The following is an 18333-nucleotide window of genomic DNA, read 5'->3' as shown; positions in this document are numbered from 1 at the left end:
GTAGAACATATGGCAGGATCCACATAGATCCAGCTTTAACCCAAACCCCTTGAATCTCTACATCCTCCTCCACCCTTCCTAGTCCAACTCCTCCAGTGTCTTTATCCCTCAGATCTCCTTGAGCCCACAGATTCTCACATCCTATTCATTTTCCTGGGGCCTATGACCTCCTGCCCCTCTCAATACCTCCCTAAGCCCCAACATCTCCCACAGAAACTCACCCAGATGCCAAATTCTCCTCTCCCCACAACATGCCAGATACTCCTTTCCCCCTTCTGCAGGATCCTAAGCTCCCAAAACTTCCCTCTTCTGAGGACTTCCCAGGATGTCTCTAGCCTCACCCTTCATAAGACTCCCCCTCCCCCATCCCACGTGGTCCCACTCCACCCCAGAAGCCGACAGTGGAATTGCTGTGACTGGGTGTAGCACAGCACGTGAGCGCACTGAGCCATGCTCTGCTACGCTGTATGGGGCCCTTTAAGATAAAATTGACTTCAGTGTCGATTTGCATGTTATTAATCATTTATCCTCATCCACAGTGTTATGGGCGAATGCAGAATTCAGCATCACAGTGAGTAAGCTGGTGCTGAAATGCTGCCCTTCTCTATTATTGAAATTGGGGATGGAAGGGGGTGTTGCCTCCTTGCTGTATGTACCAGAAGGTCATTAAGTGATAGAGCTTCAGGCCTGATTCTCTCTCACCATGCCAAAAAAATGTGTGTGTGTCTGTGTGTCTGTGTGTGTTGGGGGAAGCTACCCAACAACAGAAGCACAAACTGCACCCTATTCTCCGTTCCAAACCAGGGGAACTTGCATTCAGCTCAGCGAACACAGGGGAGTCAGGCAGTGGGTGTGTTTATGTCAGGCCATCTCCTTGCACTGAATTAAGGAGGAGTCCCAGGAAGGGGCAAGAGTAGGAGAGATGGGGGAAGAAAAAAAAGAGAGGAAGGGAGGAATCCAGGCAGGGATTTGCAGGGCTGTATGTGGAGCAACCCCTGGGATCCAGCCTTAGTCAATCAGCTCCTCCAGCCCATTCAGAGTGACTCCTGCTCACCAGTGTATGAGGTCGCACAGTCTGGCCAACACTCTGCCAAAGGGCCAAGTCAGACCCTTGCCCTCCTCAAGGATAATGAGCTTGGCCAAAAAAAAAAGCAAGAGATGTTTTCAAGACAGAGTTTTAAGTCTGATTTCTGAACTCCCCCTGCTTGCCCCCAGTGCGTATGACAATTACTCCACTGCCAGCTCTCACAAATGTATAACCAGCCAGGCAACACTGGCCCCAGCTGCTGGAGCATGGATCCAACCACCATCAGGGTTCCCTTGTGCTGGACACTGTACAAACATGGGCTCATCTCAGAAGGGCTCACCAAACATCCACTGTGTGGAAACAATTTCTAATGCCTTTGGAACTGGGCAGGCTTCGACCTGGAAGGCTCTCCTGCTAATTAGCAATGCCTCAAGGCATCAAACTTCCACCTAAATGTAACAGTGCACCTTTAAGAAAGAGGCTGCTTAATGGAAAGACACGTATCAGATCAAGGTCTGATCCTTTTGGAGTCTGCACAGGCAGGGTCTTCCACCTTCTAGAAGTACAGAGGCATAGTCTTCTGCACATCACTCCTGGCCTCAAAACACAAGCTCCAGTAAATGTGTCCCACCCATTAATCAAAAATAAACACTAAAATGTCACAAAGCTAATATTAACATCCCATCCAAATTCTTTTCTGAATACAGTGTTTTGCAACAGAAATTCACTGCAATAGCTCCAATTATTCCAGGGTCTTCAATTCAGTCCAAAGTGATGCCAACTTTTGCCGTGTATACATTATTGCCCCTCTGCCAAACATTAGTGGATTTGTGGGCCTTGCAGGTCATTTTTCATTTGGAGAGAAAATGGGTCAGGCAAAGTCAGGGACTGTGTGATTTGTTTAGTTACAAAATGTACACGAGTCTTTCTTCCTGGCACAGAGCTGGTAACAAACAGCAGTCAGATCATCGCCTCCCTCTTGTATAAAGCCCCACTAAGTCACCTTCAACTACCTGAAGGGGGGTTCCAAAGAGGATGGAGCTAGGCTGTTCTCAATGATAGCAGATTACAGAGGAAGGAGCAATGGTCTCAAGTTGCAGTGGGAAAGGTCTAGGTTGGATATTAGGAAACACCATTTCACTCAGAGGGTGGTGAAGCACTGGAATGGGTTACCTAGGGAGGTGGTGGAATCTCCTTCCTTAGAGGTTTTTAAGACCTACCTTGACAAAGCCCTGGCTGGGATGATTTAGCTGGTGTTGTTCCTGCTTTGATCAGGGGGTTGGACTAGATGACCTCCTGAGGTCTCTTCCAACCCTGATATTCTATGATTCTATGACCATGGCCCTTTTCCCAGGTGCAACTCTCTTGCCTCTGTCTTTCTCCACCATCTCACATTAGACTCTCCCTCAAACTGATTGCTTAACCCACAGGCCTTGTTCCATCTGGGAAAACCTTCTAGCTGAAAACGTCTCATCTAAGCCCATTACGTGACCTGCGGGACTATTCTCTTTTTGTGCAATGCCTTTGCAACAGAAAAGAAGCTCAAAAAGGGATAGATGATACCCTTAATGACTCTCTGGGTGTAGTTACTGCATCTCATCTTTAACAGTTCCCATGGTTGACATCAGGATTCCTGGTTTCTCTTCCTGGCTCTGGGAGCAGAGTGTGCTTTAGTAATTACAGATAAAACATAGCCAAGTGTAATACCACCTTTGTTTTGGTCATCTGCAGGAACAGAGGCTGTGGTTTCTGAGTGTAAACGCACGACCTTCCTCCCTTTGAGCTAAAAAACCAACTCTGTTAGTAGAGAGCCATTATCAGACCCATAGTAAACCTTCACCTATGGCCTAGCCACACTGCTTTAGTATGGGTTACACAAATACATAGCTTCGCACATCCTTCCTGAAAGGTAGCAGAGCAAAATGGCTGAGACTCAGTTCTGTTCTGTTAGAAACCTGGGGTCTAGCCCCAGCTCTCCCTGAAGTGACTTCATGCAACCTTTCTATTAGCGTACCTGTAAAATTGGTGAGTGAGAATTACTTCCTCCTGAGCCCTTGGTTAATCAGAAGAGTTGTGAAGTGGTGCCCAGAAAGAAACATGAATAGCAGTGTAAGCCAGCTGTATGGCTGCTTTGCATCAGCATAACCGTGAATCTGGCCATTGTGCTAGGTGCTGTACAGACAGAGACAGTCTCTGCCCCAAAGAGCTTACAGTCTAAATGGGAAAAATAGACAACAAGTATCAGAATGTCATTATCCCCATTGTACAGAGGGGGAAGTGAGACACAACAGACTAAACAACCTGCCTAAGGTCACACAGGAAGGCTATGGCAGACCTCTTGAGTCCTGGTCCAGTCCTTTGACCATACTATCTGCCTTCCTCCCTGGGACCTTTTGTCCTGCATCCAGTCCTTTCTATTTTTCTCTAGGTGCCCCAAATACACCCACTAATCAACAAAGGTGGGGAACTAAGTGTAGGGTTAATAATATAATACCTGCCCTTAGTGATTGTGCTAGCTCCTGGCAAAAATACACAGTTCTGCCTTTGATACTGACTGTAACTAAGCAATCCCTTCTGCAGCAATTACAGAATAACACATCTGAGATAAGGACTGACTCAGTTTTCTTATGACTTGATAAGTCCTCCCACCCCCCTGCAAACTTACACAGAAGTGGGTAGAAATGTCTTATTAGTGCAAGTAAGTGACCCCTTTGAATGTGTGAATCTCAGTCAATGCCGACGTCTTGGGACTGTTGCTAACTCGTATCACAGAAGTTCTGAGTATATCGGTGCTGATTTAATTAAAATGTCTTGACATTTACACAGCTCCCCTGAATGTTAATAAGAGCCGAGCTGCTTTCTTTGAAATTATCTGGAACTCATTCTATTTTAATTTGACTTTTCCATAACAAAAATCCTCAGCAATATAACTGTGTTTCCCTTCAAGCACATTTACAGAGCTTCAAAAGGAGGAGTGTGACACTCCATAATGGTGCTGCAATGCAACCTAGAAGCTAGCAAATCCATGAAGGTGAATCAGTTGAATACAAGTGACTTTGCTAACCAGTGTTTTAATGGGTTTGAAATTAAAAAAACTGAAAGAATAGAAGAAAAACTGCAATTCCGGGTGCGCGTAATACGATGCTTAGACAGAATGTGAAATTTACCGACCAACATAGTGCAGCTATAATTAAAGACAATGTTTCATGGTATTTTAAAAATAAGTCACTGAAGGGTGTATAAAAAGAATTAAAACTCTGCATCTGTTGGTGCTCCCATTGGGCTGCGGAGGGGAGGAAGGAAGAAGTGAAGGCAGCTGGAGAAACGTGCTGCTGTAGATTTGTTCAAAGTAGTTATGGAATTATGCACAGAAAGAGGAACAGTCAGAGCTGGGCAAGGATAATCTCTTCAATGAGCTTTGCTGTGTTGCAATGGAAGTGGAGCTGCTCTGTGATAATTTAAGAATGCTGTGTGTTGTCCTGGTGACTGGGATGGTCAGTTAGACCGTGAGCATGTGGGAAAGCCAGACACCTGGGGAAGAATTCGTTGTAGTAACTCAAAGTCTCCCCATCTAGTGTCCCATCACTGGCCAGTGAAGATATTTGCTGCTAGCAGTCGCAGCTCGGGTACATGTCATTGTAGGCAGTCTCATCATACCACCCCCTCCATAAGCTTATCAAGCTCAGTCTTGAAGCCACTTAGGTTTTTTTTGCCTCCACTGAACTTGAAGTCTTTAAATCAAGATTTGGGGATATCAGTAACTCAGCCAGAGGTTCTGGATCTATTACAGAAGTGGGTGGGTGAGATTCTGAGGCCTGCCATGTGCAGAAGGTCAGACTAGATGATCATGATGGTTCCTTCTGGCCTTAAAGTCTATGAGTCTATAAATCTATGTTTACTCTATCTATGTGGTGGGTTAGTCTACTAAGGGCTGTAAGGAAAAACCCGGGAGGGCAAAGAAGGGTTTCAGCTAAGCCCTCCCCTCAGCAAACACTTGGAGGCTGTAAGGTCGGTTTGGTCTCTTTATTGTCAGTGTCAGCAGCAGCTGTCCCTCAATATGAGGATAATGTCCACCAGGGGGAAAAGTCATTGATGAGACTTAAGATGGCCAAGGAGTCCAGTTTGTGCTTTACAGGGTTTTCTGCATATGTGATAGATGATTGCTTGGAGAGAGCACAACTGCTGACCAGGATGCTATATCCTTTCCTTCCTCCTCTGTTGTTTCTCAGCCTCTTGAGCAAGCTGATTCTCTTCAAAATAGGGAGAGGCTTGGTGTATGATGCGATGCCATTGCAGTGTGTGGCCAGCCAGCTTTTTCCAATTCATGGGGTCAATGCTTCCCTTCTTAAGATATATTTTCAGAGTGTCCTTGTAGCATTTCTTCTCTCCTCCATGGGTCCTCTTATCATGACTAAGTTGAGAAAAGAGGACTTGCCTCGGAAGATGAGTACCAGCCATCCACACGCAATGGCCAGCCCAGCAAAGTTGATGCTTCATAATCTTTGCCTCAAGGCTAGTGATGTTCGTTGCAGAGAGAATGCTGCCATTGGAGTGATGATCTTCCCATCTGATACGGAGAATCTTCCTAAGGCAGCGCTGGTGGTACCACTCCAGATGCTTAAGGTGGCTTTGGTATGTCACCCATGTCTCACAACCATAAAGAAGAGTAGGGATGACCGCTAAATTGTAGACCAGGGTTTTAGTTTCCATCTGCAGATCTTGGTCAATAATGACACGATGGAGCAACTTTCTGAAGGATATGCTAGCACAACGGATACTATGTTCAATCTCCACTGTGGGTCTCTGTATATACCACTAGTCACACCCTCTTGAAGGGAAGAACCACAGGTGCTGAACCCAGTTGGACTTGCTGGGTGAGCATGGTGGATACATGGGGTACTGCAGCCCAGAGTCTGGTCTAAAAGTAGAAGGATCATGATTTCCATCTCCAGAAAAGTAAAGGCACAAGGCTTGAGGGGTTACACTCAGAGAGACCTGAAAGGGGACAGAGGCAGACCTAGCCAGGCAACCACAGCTGCTATGTGGTTTACTTCTTAGTCTGTGTGGGGGAAATTAACTCCACCTGCATATTTGGGCTCTATGCAGGGATGTGGAATTCCCATCCCCCGCAATGACAGCACAGGGGCCTGCTGGACAAGTACCTCCTCATGGTTGGTATGCTATTTTATGAGCTGGAGTAGCAGCCGCAGCCCCTTTCCTCCAGTGTAGTGGGGCCACTGAATCCACATAGACAGTGCTCCATAACCCCTACTTGAGGCTGTCCCCAAACTCATCTTCAGCACCAACCTCACAGGCTTTTAGATGAAGACCAGTTCCATTGGACCAATGACTAGGCTGCTGGTATGCTGCAACCACTATAAATCATGATGCCCAGTATTGCTTCATTGTGTTCCACCATCTGTCTGTTTCTAGAATCATAGAATACCAGGGTTGGAAGGGACCCCAGGAGGTCATCTAGTCCAACCCCCTGCTCAAATGGTGAATCAATCCCCAGCCAGATTTTTACCCCAGTTCCCTAAATTGCCCCCTTAAGGATTGAATTTACAACCCAGGGCTTAGCAGCCCAATGCTCAAACCACTGAGCTATCCCTTCCCCTCTGTTGGCTGTCTTATACTTTGATTGGAAGTTATTTGGGGTGGGAACTGTATTTTTGTCCTGCATGTGTACAGCACCTGGCATAATGAGGTCTTGGTCCATGATAAGGGCTCCTAAGCACTATGGTAATACAACGAATAAATATAAGCAAACTCACTTGGGCCAACAGCGGTGTTTGAATCCTGGGGCTTATAGACTTAAAAGAATGGGCCACTCATTCATGGCTAATAATAAGCCCCATAGCTGCTAACTCTGGTAGGCTCATTAACCTCTTATGTGGGAAGACAAAGACTCATCTCCTCTAGAGTGTGTTACAGCAGCACCCTTGTGTGATTATCCCATGAGGCATCAAGCAGTATTTTTAAGCACCTACATACTTTTGAATATCTGGCTCTTAGAAGCCCAAGACCTGTTCTCAATGAGATATAGGCTGCTAAGTGCCCAAATCACTTTTAAAACTGGGAGCTAGAAGCCTAAGTCACAAAGGCCTTGTCTACACTGGTGGCGCATAGGGTAGGCAAGGAGGAAGTGGTGGGGAAAGGCTCCAGCAGCTCCCTGCCATGGGGAAAAGCTCTGAATCCAGCAGCAGGGAGGCGGCGGGACACTTCACTGCTAAAAATAGCAATGTGCATGAGGGAGGCCGTGCTTGGGCATATAGGGTATAGTATATGTAGACCCAAAGGTTCTTCTTCAAGTGCTTGCTCATATACATTCCAGTTAGGTGTGCACGCGCCGCGTGCACATTCGTCGGAGATTTTTACCCTAGCGACACTCGGTGGGCCGGCAGGGCACCCCCTGGAGTGGCGCCGCCATGACGCCCGATATATACCTCTGCTGACCCAACCGCCCCTCAGTTCCTTCTTACCGCCCGTGTCGGTCATTGGAACAGTGGAGCGTGGCTTAGCTGATCTCCACTCCCTAGTGATTCGCTCGTTTATATATAGTTATTGTGTACATAGTTAGTTTTCCATAGCTCTCGTTAACTTTTTTGTATTGTTAGTAGTTTATAGTAGTGGTGAATATAGTTAGAGGGTCGGGGGCTAGCCCTTTCTCCTCCCCTGGTACCGGGGCCCATGCCCGGTTCTCCAGGCTTCAAACCTTGCGTGGCCTGTCATCGGCCAATGCCCACAGGAGATCTGCACAACTCCTGTTTAAAGTGTCTGGGAGAATCCCACCTTGCAGACAAGTGCCGAATCTGCAAGGCGTTCAAGCCCCGGACGAAGAAAGAGTGGGACATTCGCCTCAAGCAACTCTTGATGGAGGCAGCTCTAACTCCTCCATCTTCGGCACCGACTCCGGCACCGGGGACGAGTGCTCCCTCTGCACCGGAATGCATGGTTCCAGTGAAGACTCCTCGACACCAGCCTTCATCGGCTCAACATGCAGGCACCAATCCCTCTCCCCGAGGTCCAAGGGACACAAGGCTCGTGCGGCACCAGCATCTGCATCGCAGTCGGAGCATACATCTAAGGCGGACCGCCCTGCACCGTCAAGTGCTGTGGCACCGCTTGCCTCCGCACCGTCGATTCCGGACTCTCAGGAGCCGTCGAGTCTGGTGCCTACCAGCTCCCCAGTGCGCGCTGTGGTCCAGCTCATCGTGCCCTCAACGCCAGAGACTTTCTCCACAGCTCGGGAACTAATTGCTCTGACGGAGCATGAGCTGCCCCAACCCCCGGCTCCGCTGGTGCGGGTTGTTCAGTCACTGGGCAAGCCCGCCATGATGAGGCCATTTTCGCCAGACGCTGTGCAACGCCGCCGGTCCCAATCCAGGTCCCGCGGACGCTCTCGTTCCAGACATCGCTCCTGCTCTCGGTGCCGCTCACAGTCCCGGTACCGCTCGCCATCCCGGTACCAGTCGTACTCGCAGCACCGCTCGAGATCCCGGTCTCCATCGTGGTACTCTAGGCACTGGTCCAGGTCCCGGCACCGGTCTCGGCATGGCAATGTGAGGCATTGGTCGACCTCCCGGCACCGTGGTGGTCGCAGGTCCCGGTCCCGCTCCCGGCACCACTACGACTCTTGGTACCGTTCACCACTACTGCATAGACAGGAGTCCAATGGACGCAGAGACCTGGTCCACATGACCTCAGCGCCTCTGTGGTCCTCACGTCACCCATCCGTCTCCTCCCGTGCGGACAGCACCTCCTATGGGGACTCGGAGACGCACACCCATGGCCTGGACCACGGACCTCATCAGTGGTCCTTTTGGACACCTTGGGCGAACCATCAAGCCCAGGGTGAACTGACTGGCCCATCGCGCTCCAGTCACTCAGAGTACCGTGTGCCCGAGGCCACCGTCAGCCGGCCTCCCCTTGCTGATGCAGAGGAAAACAGTGCTCACGCACCGGAACCGCATGACCTTCCGGAGCCGGAGGTTCCCCTGGACCAGGCATCAGTGCAGGATCCACTCATCCCGGGGCTGTCATCTTCCTCCTCCCCGGATGAGGCAGTAGCGGGGACGTCATCATCGGGACCACCTCTGATTGACCTCCGGTCACACCAGGACCTTCTGCGGCGTGTCGCCCAAAATATCAACCTGCCAGTAGAGGAGGTGCCAGAGGTGGAGGACCTGGTGATTAGCATCTTGTCCGCGGAGACACCCACCCGAGTGGCTCTCCCATTCATCCGTTCGATCCAGGCTAGAGCGGACACTATCTGGCAATCCCCAGCTTCCATCCCACCCACAGCCAAGGGGGTCGAATGGAAGTACATGGTGCCTTCCAAGGGGTATGAGTACCTCTATGTGCACCCCGCTCCCTGTTCCTTGGTGGTACAGTCCGTCAACGAACGGGAGCACCACGGCCAACAAGCCCCCGCGCCTAAATCTAGAGAAGCCCAGCGCATGGATTTGTTGGGCTGAAAAATCTATTCTGCGGACCAACAGGTCCTCCTCGGCAGATACAGTTATAATACCTGGGAGGCTGTTGGGAAGTTTGTCGAGTTGGTTCCACAAGATTCCCACCAGGAATTTGCAGCACTCCTGGAGGAGGGGAAGAGGGTCGCAAGGACCTCCTTACAAGCCTCATTAGATGCCACTGATTCGGTGGCCAGAACGGTCACTTTGGGCAAAGCCATGCACAGTATATCATGGTTGCAAGTGTCCGGCCTGCCACTTGAGTTGCAACATACGGTACAAGACCTGCCTTTTGATGGTCAAGGCTTGTTTTCACAAAAGACGGAACCCAGACTGCAGAGTCTGAAGGACAACAGAGGAATTATGCATTCATTGGGAATGCATACGACTCAGACTCAAAGTTGGTCCTTCCGCTCCCAGCCGCAGCGCCCTTACCCCCCACCTCGGCCACGGCAAGACTTTGCCAGAAGGAGAGGTCATAATAATCACAGATGCCAGTCTGGACCTCAAGGGGGCAACAATTCTGGTCCCACCAAACCAACGCTGGGACCCAAACCAAACTTTTGAGGGTGCGCCCAAGAGTGGTGTACCAATTGCCTCCCCAGATCCCTTTCAGTTCTACAACCGTCTTTCCCAGTTCCTTCTGGCGTGGTCCCAGTTGAAGTCGGATCATTGGGTCCTATGCACAGTGAAGCTTGGATACTGCCTTCAGTTTGTTTCACCCCCTCCCTTCCACCCCCGCTCCTCATCCGTCTTCAGGGACCCCTCTCACGAGCAGCTCCTCACCCAGGAGGTCCACAAGCTCCTCTCAATCGGAACTATAGAGGAGGTACCAGAAGAGTTAAGGGGCAAGGGGTTTTATTCCCGATATTTCCTTATTCCCAAGGAGAAAGGGGGCCTTCAGCCTATCCTAGACCTGTGAGGACTGAACAAATTCATCAAAAAGTTTAAGTTCCGCATGGTATCCCTGGGAACCATTATTCCTTCCCTGGATCCCGGAGATTGGTACGCTGCTCTCGACATGCAGGATGCATATTTCCACACAGCAATTTATCCCCCTCACAGGAGGTATCTTCGCTTTGTGGTATACCATCGACACTACTAGTTTACTGTCCTGCCCTTTGGCCTCTCGGCCCCTCGGGTGTTCACAAAGTGCATGGCAGTTGTCGCTGCTGCCTTACGCCGTCGTGGAATACACGTCTTCCCTTACCTCGACGACTGGCTCATCCGAGGGGCCTCCGAGGCACAAGTCATCAGCCAGGTGGCCATTATCAAGGATCTCTTTCTGCGTCTAGGTCTGATCATCAACTTATACAAGTCCAGTCTGGTGTCTACGCAGAGGATAGAGTTTATCGGGGCAATGCTGGATTCCAACCTTGCGACAGCCAGTTTACGCCCCCACCAGTTTCAGACCATAGTCTCACTTGTCCAAGGCCTTCAGCATTTTCCAACAACCTCTGCACGCACTTGCCTTGGCCTCCTCGGTCACATGGCTGCGTGCACATTCGTTACAAAGCACGCCAGGCTGCGAATGTGTCCTCTCCAAATTTGGCTCGCCTCCGTCTATCGGCCACGCAGAGACGCCATAGACATCGTTCTGACAATTCCGCCGAGCGTTCTCCCTCGACTGGTGGCGTACGCCCTCCTGCGTGTGCGCAGGACGACCGTTCCATCCTCCCCAGCCCTCCGTGTCCCTCACAACGGATGCGTCCTCAATGGGCTGGGGTGCTCACCTAGGATGCCTGCGCACACAGGGCCTTTGGTCATCCCGGGAACTGACTCTGCACATCAGTGTCCGGGAGCTGAGAGCAGTCCGGCTGGCTTGCCAAGCATTTCAGCACCATCTGCAGGGCCGTTGTGTCGCAGTCTTCACGGACAACACAATGGCCATGTATTATATAAACAAACAGGGAGGGACGCGGTCCTCCCACTTATGTCAGGAAGCGATCCTACTGTGTGACTTCTGCATAGCCCACTCCATAGACCTGGTAGCCTCCTTCCTCCCAGGAGTCCAGAACACGCTCGCAGATCATCTCAGCAGGTCCTTCCTGGCGCACGAATGGTCCATCCGGCCGGACATTCTCCATTCAGTTTTCTGGAGGTGGGGCTTTCCCCAAATAGACCTCTTTGCCTCCAGAGAGAACAGAAAATGCCAGCTATTCTGCTCCCTGCAAGGTCGCTCCCCAGGCTCCCTATCGGACGTGTTCCTCATTCCGTGGATGGGCCACTTCTGTTATGCCTTTCCACCATTTCCTCTCATCCACCGAGTTCTGATCAAGACGCGCAGAGACAAAGCCCACCTTATCCTGATTGCCCCGGCTTGGCCGAGACAGCATTGGTACACAATGCTGCTCGACCTGTCTCTGTCACACCCCATTCCCCTGCCACTCAACCCGGACCTGATCATGCAGGACTTCGGCAGGCTACACCACCCGGACCTGCAGTCCCTTCATCTGACTGCATGGCTGCTGGCTGGTTGAGCCAATCGGAGTTGCGTTGTTCTGCCACAGTCGAACAAGGGCTGCTCAGAAGCAGAAAGCCCTCCACGTGGTCAACATACCTTGCTAAATGGAAGTGCTTCTGTCACTGGTGTACTCAGCGGGACCTTTCTCCGCAGGCTGTATCAGTCCCCACCATCTTGGACTATTTATGGTCTTTCAAAGAACAAGGTCTGGCGATCTCTTTGCTAAGAGTACACCTTGCAGCTATTTTCACCTTCCATCCTGGGGAGGCTGGCAGTTCCGTTTTTTCCCATCCTATAGTTTCCAGATTCCTCAAGGGCTTGGAGCGACTCTATCCCCAGGTCAGACAACCAGCCCCTACCTGGGACCGGAACCTTGTCTTAGCCAGGCTCATGGGACCCCCCTTTGAGCCTTTAGCCACATGCTCGCTGCTGTACCTGTCCTGGAAGACAGCATTCCTAGTTGTGTCACCTCGGCTAGAGGGTCTTGGAACTTAAAGCTTTAACTGTGGATCCCCGTATACAATGTCCATAAGGACAGTACAGCTGCGACCACACCGGTGATTCTCCCTAAGGTCGTCTCCTCCTTTCATTGTGAATCAGGGACCATCTTCCTGCCAGTCTTTTTCCAAAACCGCACTCATCGTGACGGAACAGCAGCTGCATTTTCTGGATGTGCCGCAGGACTCTCGCGTTTACATCGAGAGAACCAGAACCCTTCCGGGCTCACCTCAGCTGTTTGAGTGGTGGCAGAACGTATGAAGGGCATTGCAATCTCCTCCCAAAGGATTGCTTCTTGATGTGACATTTGTATAGTCGGACATGCTACGACTTGGCTCATGTTCGCCGTGCCATTTTACCGCTCACTCTACGCTGGCTCAAGCCCTATCTGCCACACTTTTGGCCCATGTTTCCATACAGGAATATGCCGCGCGGCACACTGGTCTTCCATCTATACCTTTGCATCGCACTACGCATTGGTCCACAGTCTAGAACGATGCCGCTTCAGCTCACGGTCTTCAATTCCAAACATCTTGCTCCGACCCCATTGCCTAGGTAAGGGCTTGGTTGACTACTGGAATGGATATGAGCAAGCACTCGAAGAAGAAAAGACGGTTACTCACCTTTGTAACTGTTGTTCTTCGAGATGTGTTGCTCATATCCATTCCAAACCCGCCCTCCTTCCCCTCTGTCAGAGTAGCCGGCAAGAAGGAACTGAGGAGTGGATGGGTCCCCAGGGGTATATATCCGGCGCCAGGGGGTGCCAGCCGACCCACCGAGTGTTGCTAGGGTAAAAATCTCCGATGAACGTACATGGGACGCGTGCACACCTAACTGGAATGGATATGAGCAACACATCTCAAAGAACAACAGTTACAAAAGTGAGTAACCGTCTTTTCTGGTGTGTCTTTACTGACTCACCTAAGCAGTGCTTCATGTTTAAACTAATATTATACCCATGTTAGGGGTCTGGGCAGCGTAGGGAGTCAATACACTGCTGTAGGTGAATGTGAAAATACCCTTAGAAGCCTTTGGAAAAAAATTCCTTAGATCTTGCCACGGCTTCTCTTTTCTGACCCCTGTCTAAAGTAAAAGGCTATAATCTTCTCAGTCTGTCTCATTTTTCTCAGCTGTTTCTTCTGCATCCTTTTCACCCTTTCTACAAATCTGAGGGAAGTTGCTTTTTCCAGTGACTCTTGGTGCAAGCTTCAATACTCAATAATAGCCTCCAGAGAACTGGCAGCCAGCTGTTCCTATGCTCAGAAATATTTTTTTTCCATGCATCATATTATTATTATAACGCCAGCCTGGCGTTTTCCTTTAATTGTGTGTCAATCAGAATTTGCTTTGAGAAGTCAGTGGAGCTACACTGATTTGAACCAACTGAAATCTCGCCTTAAGTGAAATTTACTCCTGTAGTGAGTGCCAGCCTGAGGCTTATGCCTCTCTTAAGTCCTGGTTAAGTCTTCAAAATAGGGTGTAAGGAGGATCTAAACAGTGGACGGACCTTGTGCTACTCTTTGCACAAGCGTGAATTTAATCCTAAATCTGCCCTGAGTGTTTACTCCATTCATCTCCATAGTCATGCCTCAGACTCACCACTTAAGTGAGTGAAGCTGGTAAAGGGACAGGAATTATTATTTCATTATCATTCATTACAGTTGGATTTTCAAAGGAGTTAGGTGCCCAAGTCCCTTAGGCTACATTGAAAATTCCAGCATGCTTATATATTCACTGTAGCCGGTTGAAACTCCCACCCCAACACACACACACACACACACACACAACCCTTGTGAAAAATTTACAACAACAAACAAAAAAACATTTGTGTCTAAATTTTCCATCACAATTCCCAGTTTTCAGTGGAAATTCAAATTCTGAAAAATCTGGGATGGAAACTAAAATATTTTCAGGTTGGGTTGTTTGTTTTCTTTTCAATGAAAAACGGAAATTTTCCTTAGAATGAAAAGGCTGCTTACAAAAAAAAATCATGAAATCAAAAAATCAATTTTCCATCAAAAAAAGAGTTTTGATGGAAATTTTGTGACTAGTGCGCATGGCAATTTACGCACAGCAAACGAAGTCCCTACCTTAAGAGACTTCCAACTGAGGAAAGATGCATGAGGAGGTGGGGATGAGAGACAGAACGAGACTCAAGTGCTACAATTCCAAAGTAACGTGGTTCCTAAATTTGGTTCCCAGATCTGAGGATGAAAATTCTGGTCAAGGGTAGGGGTCCTGTAGACTTTCGGACTCACCCCTGTGGCACCTCCTGCTGGTTATCCTGGGAATTAGCTCAATCCAGCCCAGAGCACCCTCTGCAGGCCGGTGATCCTTCTTACTACTACTGGCCCCGGTGTCCCTCCCAGGACCCCGGTGCCCTTTAACTGGGGTGCTGCTCCCTGGCAGAACCCCACCAATCTGGGTCTTCCCTCCCTGGGGAACACCCAACCCACTATCCCCATTTTGCCTCAGTTTTGGCTACTGCCCAGTCTCCATCTAGCCCCCGTTCACTGGGGAAGACTGCAGTATCAGCCACTCATCATAGGCAAAGGGGTTTGGACCTGTTGCCTTTGCCTACCCCTGTGAGGCGTTTGTAGCTGAATCCATGGGTAACTGCTTACAACTAGTCTCATTATTTACCCCCAATTTTTTTTTAATTATCTTTGGACTGAAGAAGAGGTTACAGTCAATGATGTCCTTAAATAGAAGTGTGTGTGCGCGTGCGCGCACACACGCACACCCACACAGTTCAACTTCCCTACATTTAATAACCAGGTGAAAGCACATTTTATTGTGAAGCATATCATGCAAGGCAAAAATATCTGTACATGGGTAAATTGAGCCTCTGATTTGTTTAAAGCTATAAATGAACTCGTATTAATAGTAACCTCTGAAAAAAGATTTCGAACATCATTCAATGCGTTGTTTACTTTGCTCAAATGGGAGGTATTGCTGCATATGCGTAAGGATGCAAATGTTAACAGAATGCATTAAGCCTACTTGAAAGGAGGTTTCTGAGGAGTGGGTGGTCAGGGTCCTGTTCCGGGTTCCACAGCAGAGGGTAATTTGGTATATAGTTAGCAGGGTTGTGCTTTCTGAGCACTGCCTGTCATTGGGCTGAGGGCACTGTGTCCCAGAGAGGCACAGTACCTCCAGGAGTGCCTCTCCACATGGAGCACTGAAACTGCGACCCCTGCTGATGCTATGGCCTCCTGTGTTGTCTTTTGCCTTTACAAGGAGGTGGTGTCATCCAAACCCACTGAAAGGGACAGTCCTAGCAGTGAGCGATGTGCACAGAAGAGTTGCTCGTTCTGACCGCTGTGCTGTGGAATGGGGTGAAAGTAACATAAAACACTTACTGGTACAGGGCCTTCTGTGGTAGGGGCAGGATCTCAGGTGGAAGGGGTGAGGCTGGGGGAGTCAGCCTCCCCCATCCAGCCCTTCCATGCTGCCCAGGTCATACCACTCGGGGCTCTGGTGGCAATTTAAAGGTCTCTGGGTTCCGGCTGCTGCCGCAGTAGTAGCAACTGGGAGGTTGGGCCTTTTTAAATCACCAGGCCCCCGGGGCAGCTGCCCCTTCCCCCATTGGTGGCCCTGCTGGTAGTGTCCCTCCTGGCAGGGCCACTGATGGGGGGGGAAAAAGGGGCAGTAATGTTAGAGGGTCTTTAGACGCTGCCATGGCAGTGCTTTAACATTTGCTGCATGTGGGCCCATATTGGTGGCCACTTCTTACCAGTACGCCATACCAGCCCAGTTTCACCCCTGGCTGTGAAGATAGTCCCACACAGCCTGATCTGAAGCCAATGGAAAGATCGCCATGAGTTATTAGTTCCACCCTGTTAGCCCAGCTCTGCTAGTAAGGGTGGGGGATAGCTCAGTGGTTTGAGCATTAGCTTGCTAAATCCAGGGGAGTAAGTTCAATCTTTGAGGGGGCCATTTAGGGATTTGCAGGGGGTGGTCCTGTTTTGAGCAGCGGGTTGGGCTACATGACCTCCTGAGATCCCTTCCAGCCCTGATATCTTATAAGTGTTCCCAGCCAAAACAGTAGCAGGTGTAAGGGCAGATACTCACATTTACCTCAGTGAAATGAGATGGAACAGGAGATGGAGCAATTCCTGCCTCCAATTTCACTGCATGTGTACCAAAATCTTGCCTACAAAATGGCACTGAGGCAGCAGAGAAAGCAGCTTAAAGGCAGCTGCTGCCTTGTGAAGCCAGCACAGTTACAAGTGTATGGGCTAATGTCAGCCACATGCTCACCAGAGAGTTACACCAGTATATTTTCATGGGAAGAAGAGGACAATGAAAAGATGGCTACTTGTAAGATGTAATGCGATTATGCCCATGAAAAAAAAAGTGTTACTTCTGAGAGGCATTTCTTTTCCTTCATCATCCAGGGGAATGTAAGTCAGGCGATGCATGTGAGTGACTTAAAACCCGAACCTATGAGTTTGAGGAGTCAAGTGGTTCGTTAATCAGATACAGGATCACACATGGAAGACAAGGTATTGGCTGGGCAGGTGGCAAGTTGTTCTTATTGTTATTGATTGGCTCCTCTGGACACAATTCTTAGCCAATCTGTGCTAAGCCATCCTGTTGATTTTTGCTATGCTGTCCTTACCTTCCCTCCATCCATTTGTTGGTCTCATCCACCTGTTATGTCTTCTTTTGTCAGACTGGAAATAAGCTACAAATGTTTAACAGCGAGGGTCATTACCCCTTGGAACAATTTACCAAGGGTCACGGTAGCTTCTCCATCACTGACAATTTTAAAATCCAGATTGGGTGTTTTTCTAAGAGATCTGCTTTAAGAATTGTTTTGGAGATGCCCTAAGGCCTGTGTTATGCAGGAGGTCAGAACAGGTGACCACAATGGTCCCTTCAGGCCTTGGAATCTATGACTTTTCTAGGCTGCAAGCCACTTGGGCAGGGCCTGTCAGTTACTGTATGACTGTACAGTGCCTAGCACCATGAGGATCTGGCCTGGCTGAGACCTCTAGGTACTACAACAGAAGGGGAAGATTTCCAGAGGCCCAAAGCAGTTAGCTATGCTGTGCCTGTTGAGAGTTGGTGCCTAACTCTCCCTGTGCCTTTGAAAATCTTCCTCTAAATGTAGTCATATAAAATGGCCCTGATGGGTACAGGCAGCAGCAGAAAAGCTGGTTTAACTTTAACATGTGCCACAGACATCTGAAAGACCCAACTCAAAGCCCACTGAAATGACTGGAAAGACTTCTGTTGACTTTAGAGAGATAAGCTGGGTGAGGAAATATCTTTTACTGGACCAGCTTCTGTTTGTGTAAAAGACTAGATTTCAAGATACAGAGCTTTTCTTCAGGTCCTATTGGCTTTGGCAGGCTTTGGAAAAGCTAGTGAAGGAGAGAGGTAGGCTGTAAATGACCCAATCAGTCCAGGGGACATCATTTTAACAGGTGAAAACTAGAGATAAAGAAAATTAAAACAGAAATCAAAGCAGGAATCAAAAGCTTTTCTGATCTTCTAGCCTCCAGGTGGGTTACTAGGGCCAGCATTCTCCAGAGTATCTGTGAGCGCTCAGGGCCTTTGAATTCTTGAAAGTGTCTTCCATCAACATGTCAATATTGCTTCCTGCAGCAAGTAGAACAGGAGTACTTGTGGCACCTTAGAGACTAACAAATTTATTTGAACATAAGCTTTCGCTGGCTACATCCCACTTTATCGGATGCATGCCCATCTGTAGCCCACGAAAGCTTATGCTCAAATAAGTTTGTTAGTCTCTAAGGTGCCACAAGTACTCCTGTTCTTTTTGCAGATACAGACTAACATGGCTGCTACTCTGAAACCTGCAGCAAGTAAATTTTTCTCACAGGTCTCCCAGAGAAAAGTCCTGG

This window comes from Chelonoidis abingdonii, chromosome 2 (assembly GCF_003597395.2).
Source record: "Chelonoidis abingdonii isolate Lonesome George chromosome 2, CheloAbing_2.0, whole genome shotgun sequence".
NCBI classification, from domain to species: Eukaryota; Metazoa; Chordata; order Testudines; family Testudinidae; genus Chelonoidis; species Chelonoidis abingdonii.
The sequence above is the reverse complement of the archived record's forward strand: the minus strand, read 5'-3'. Positions refer to the sequence as shown.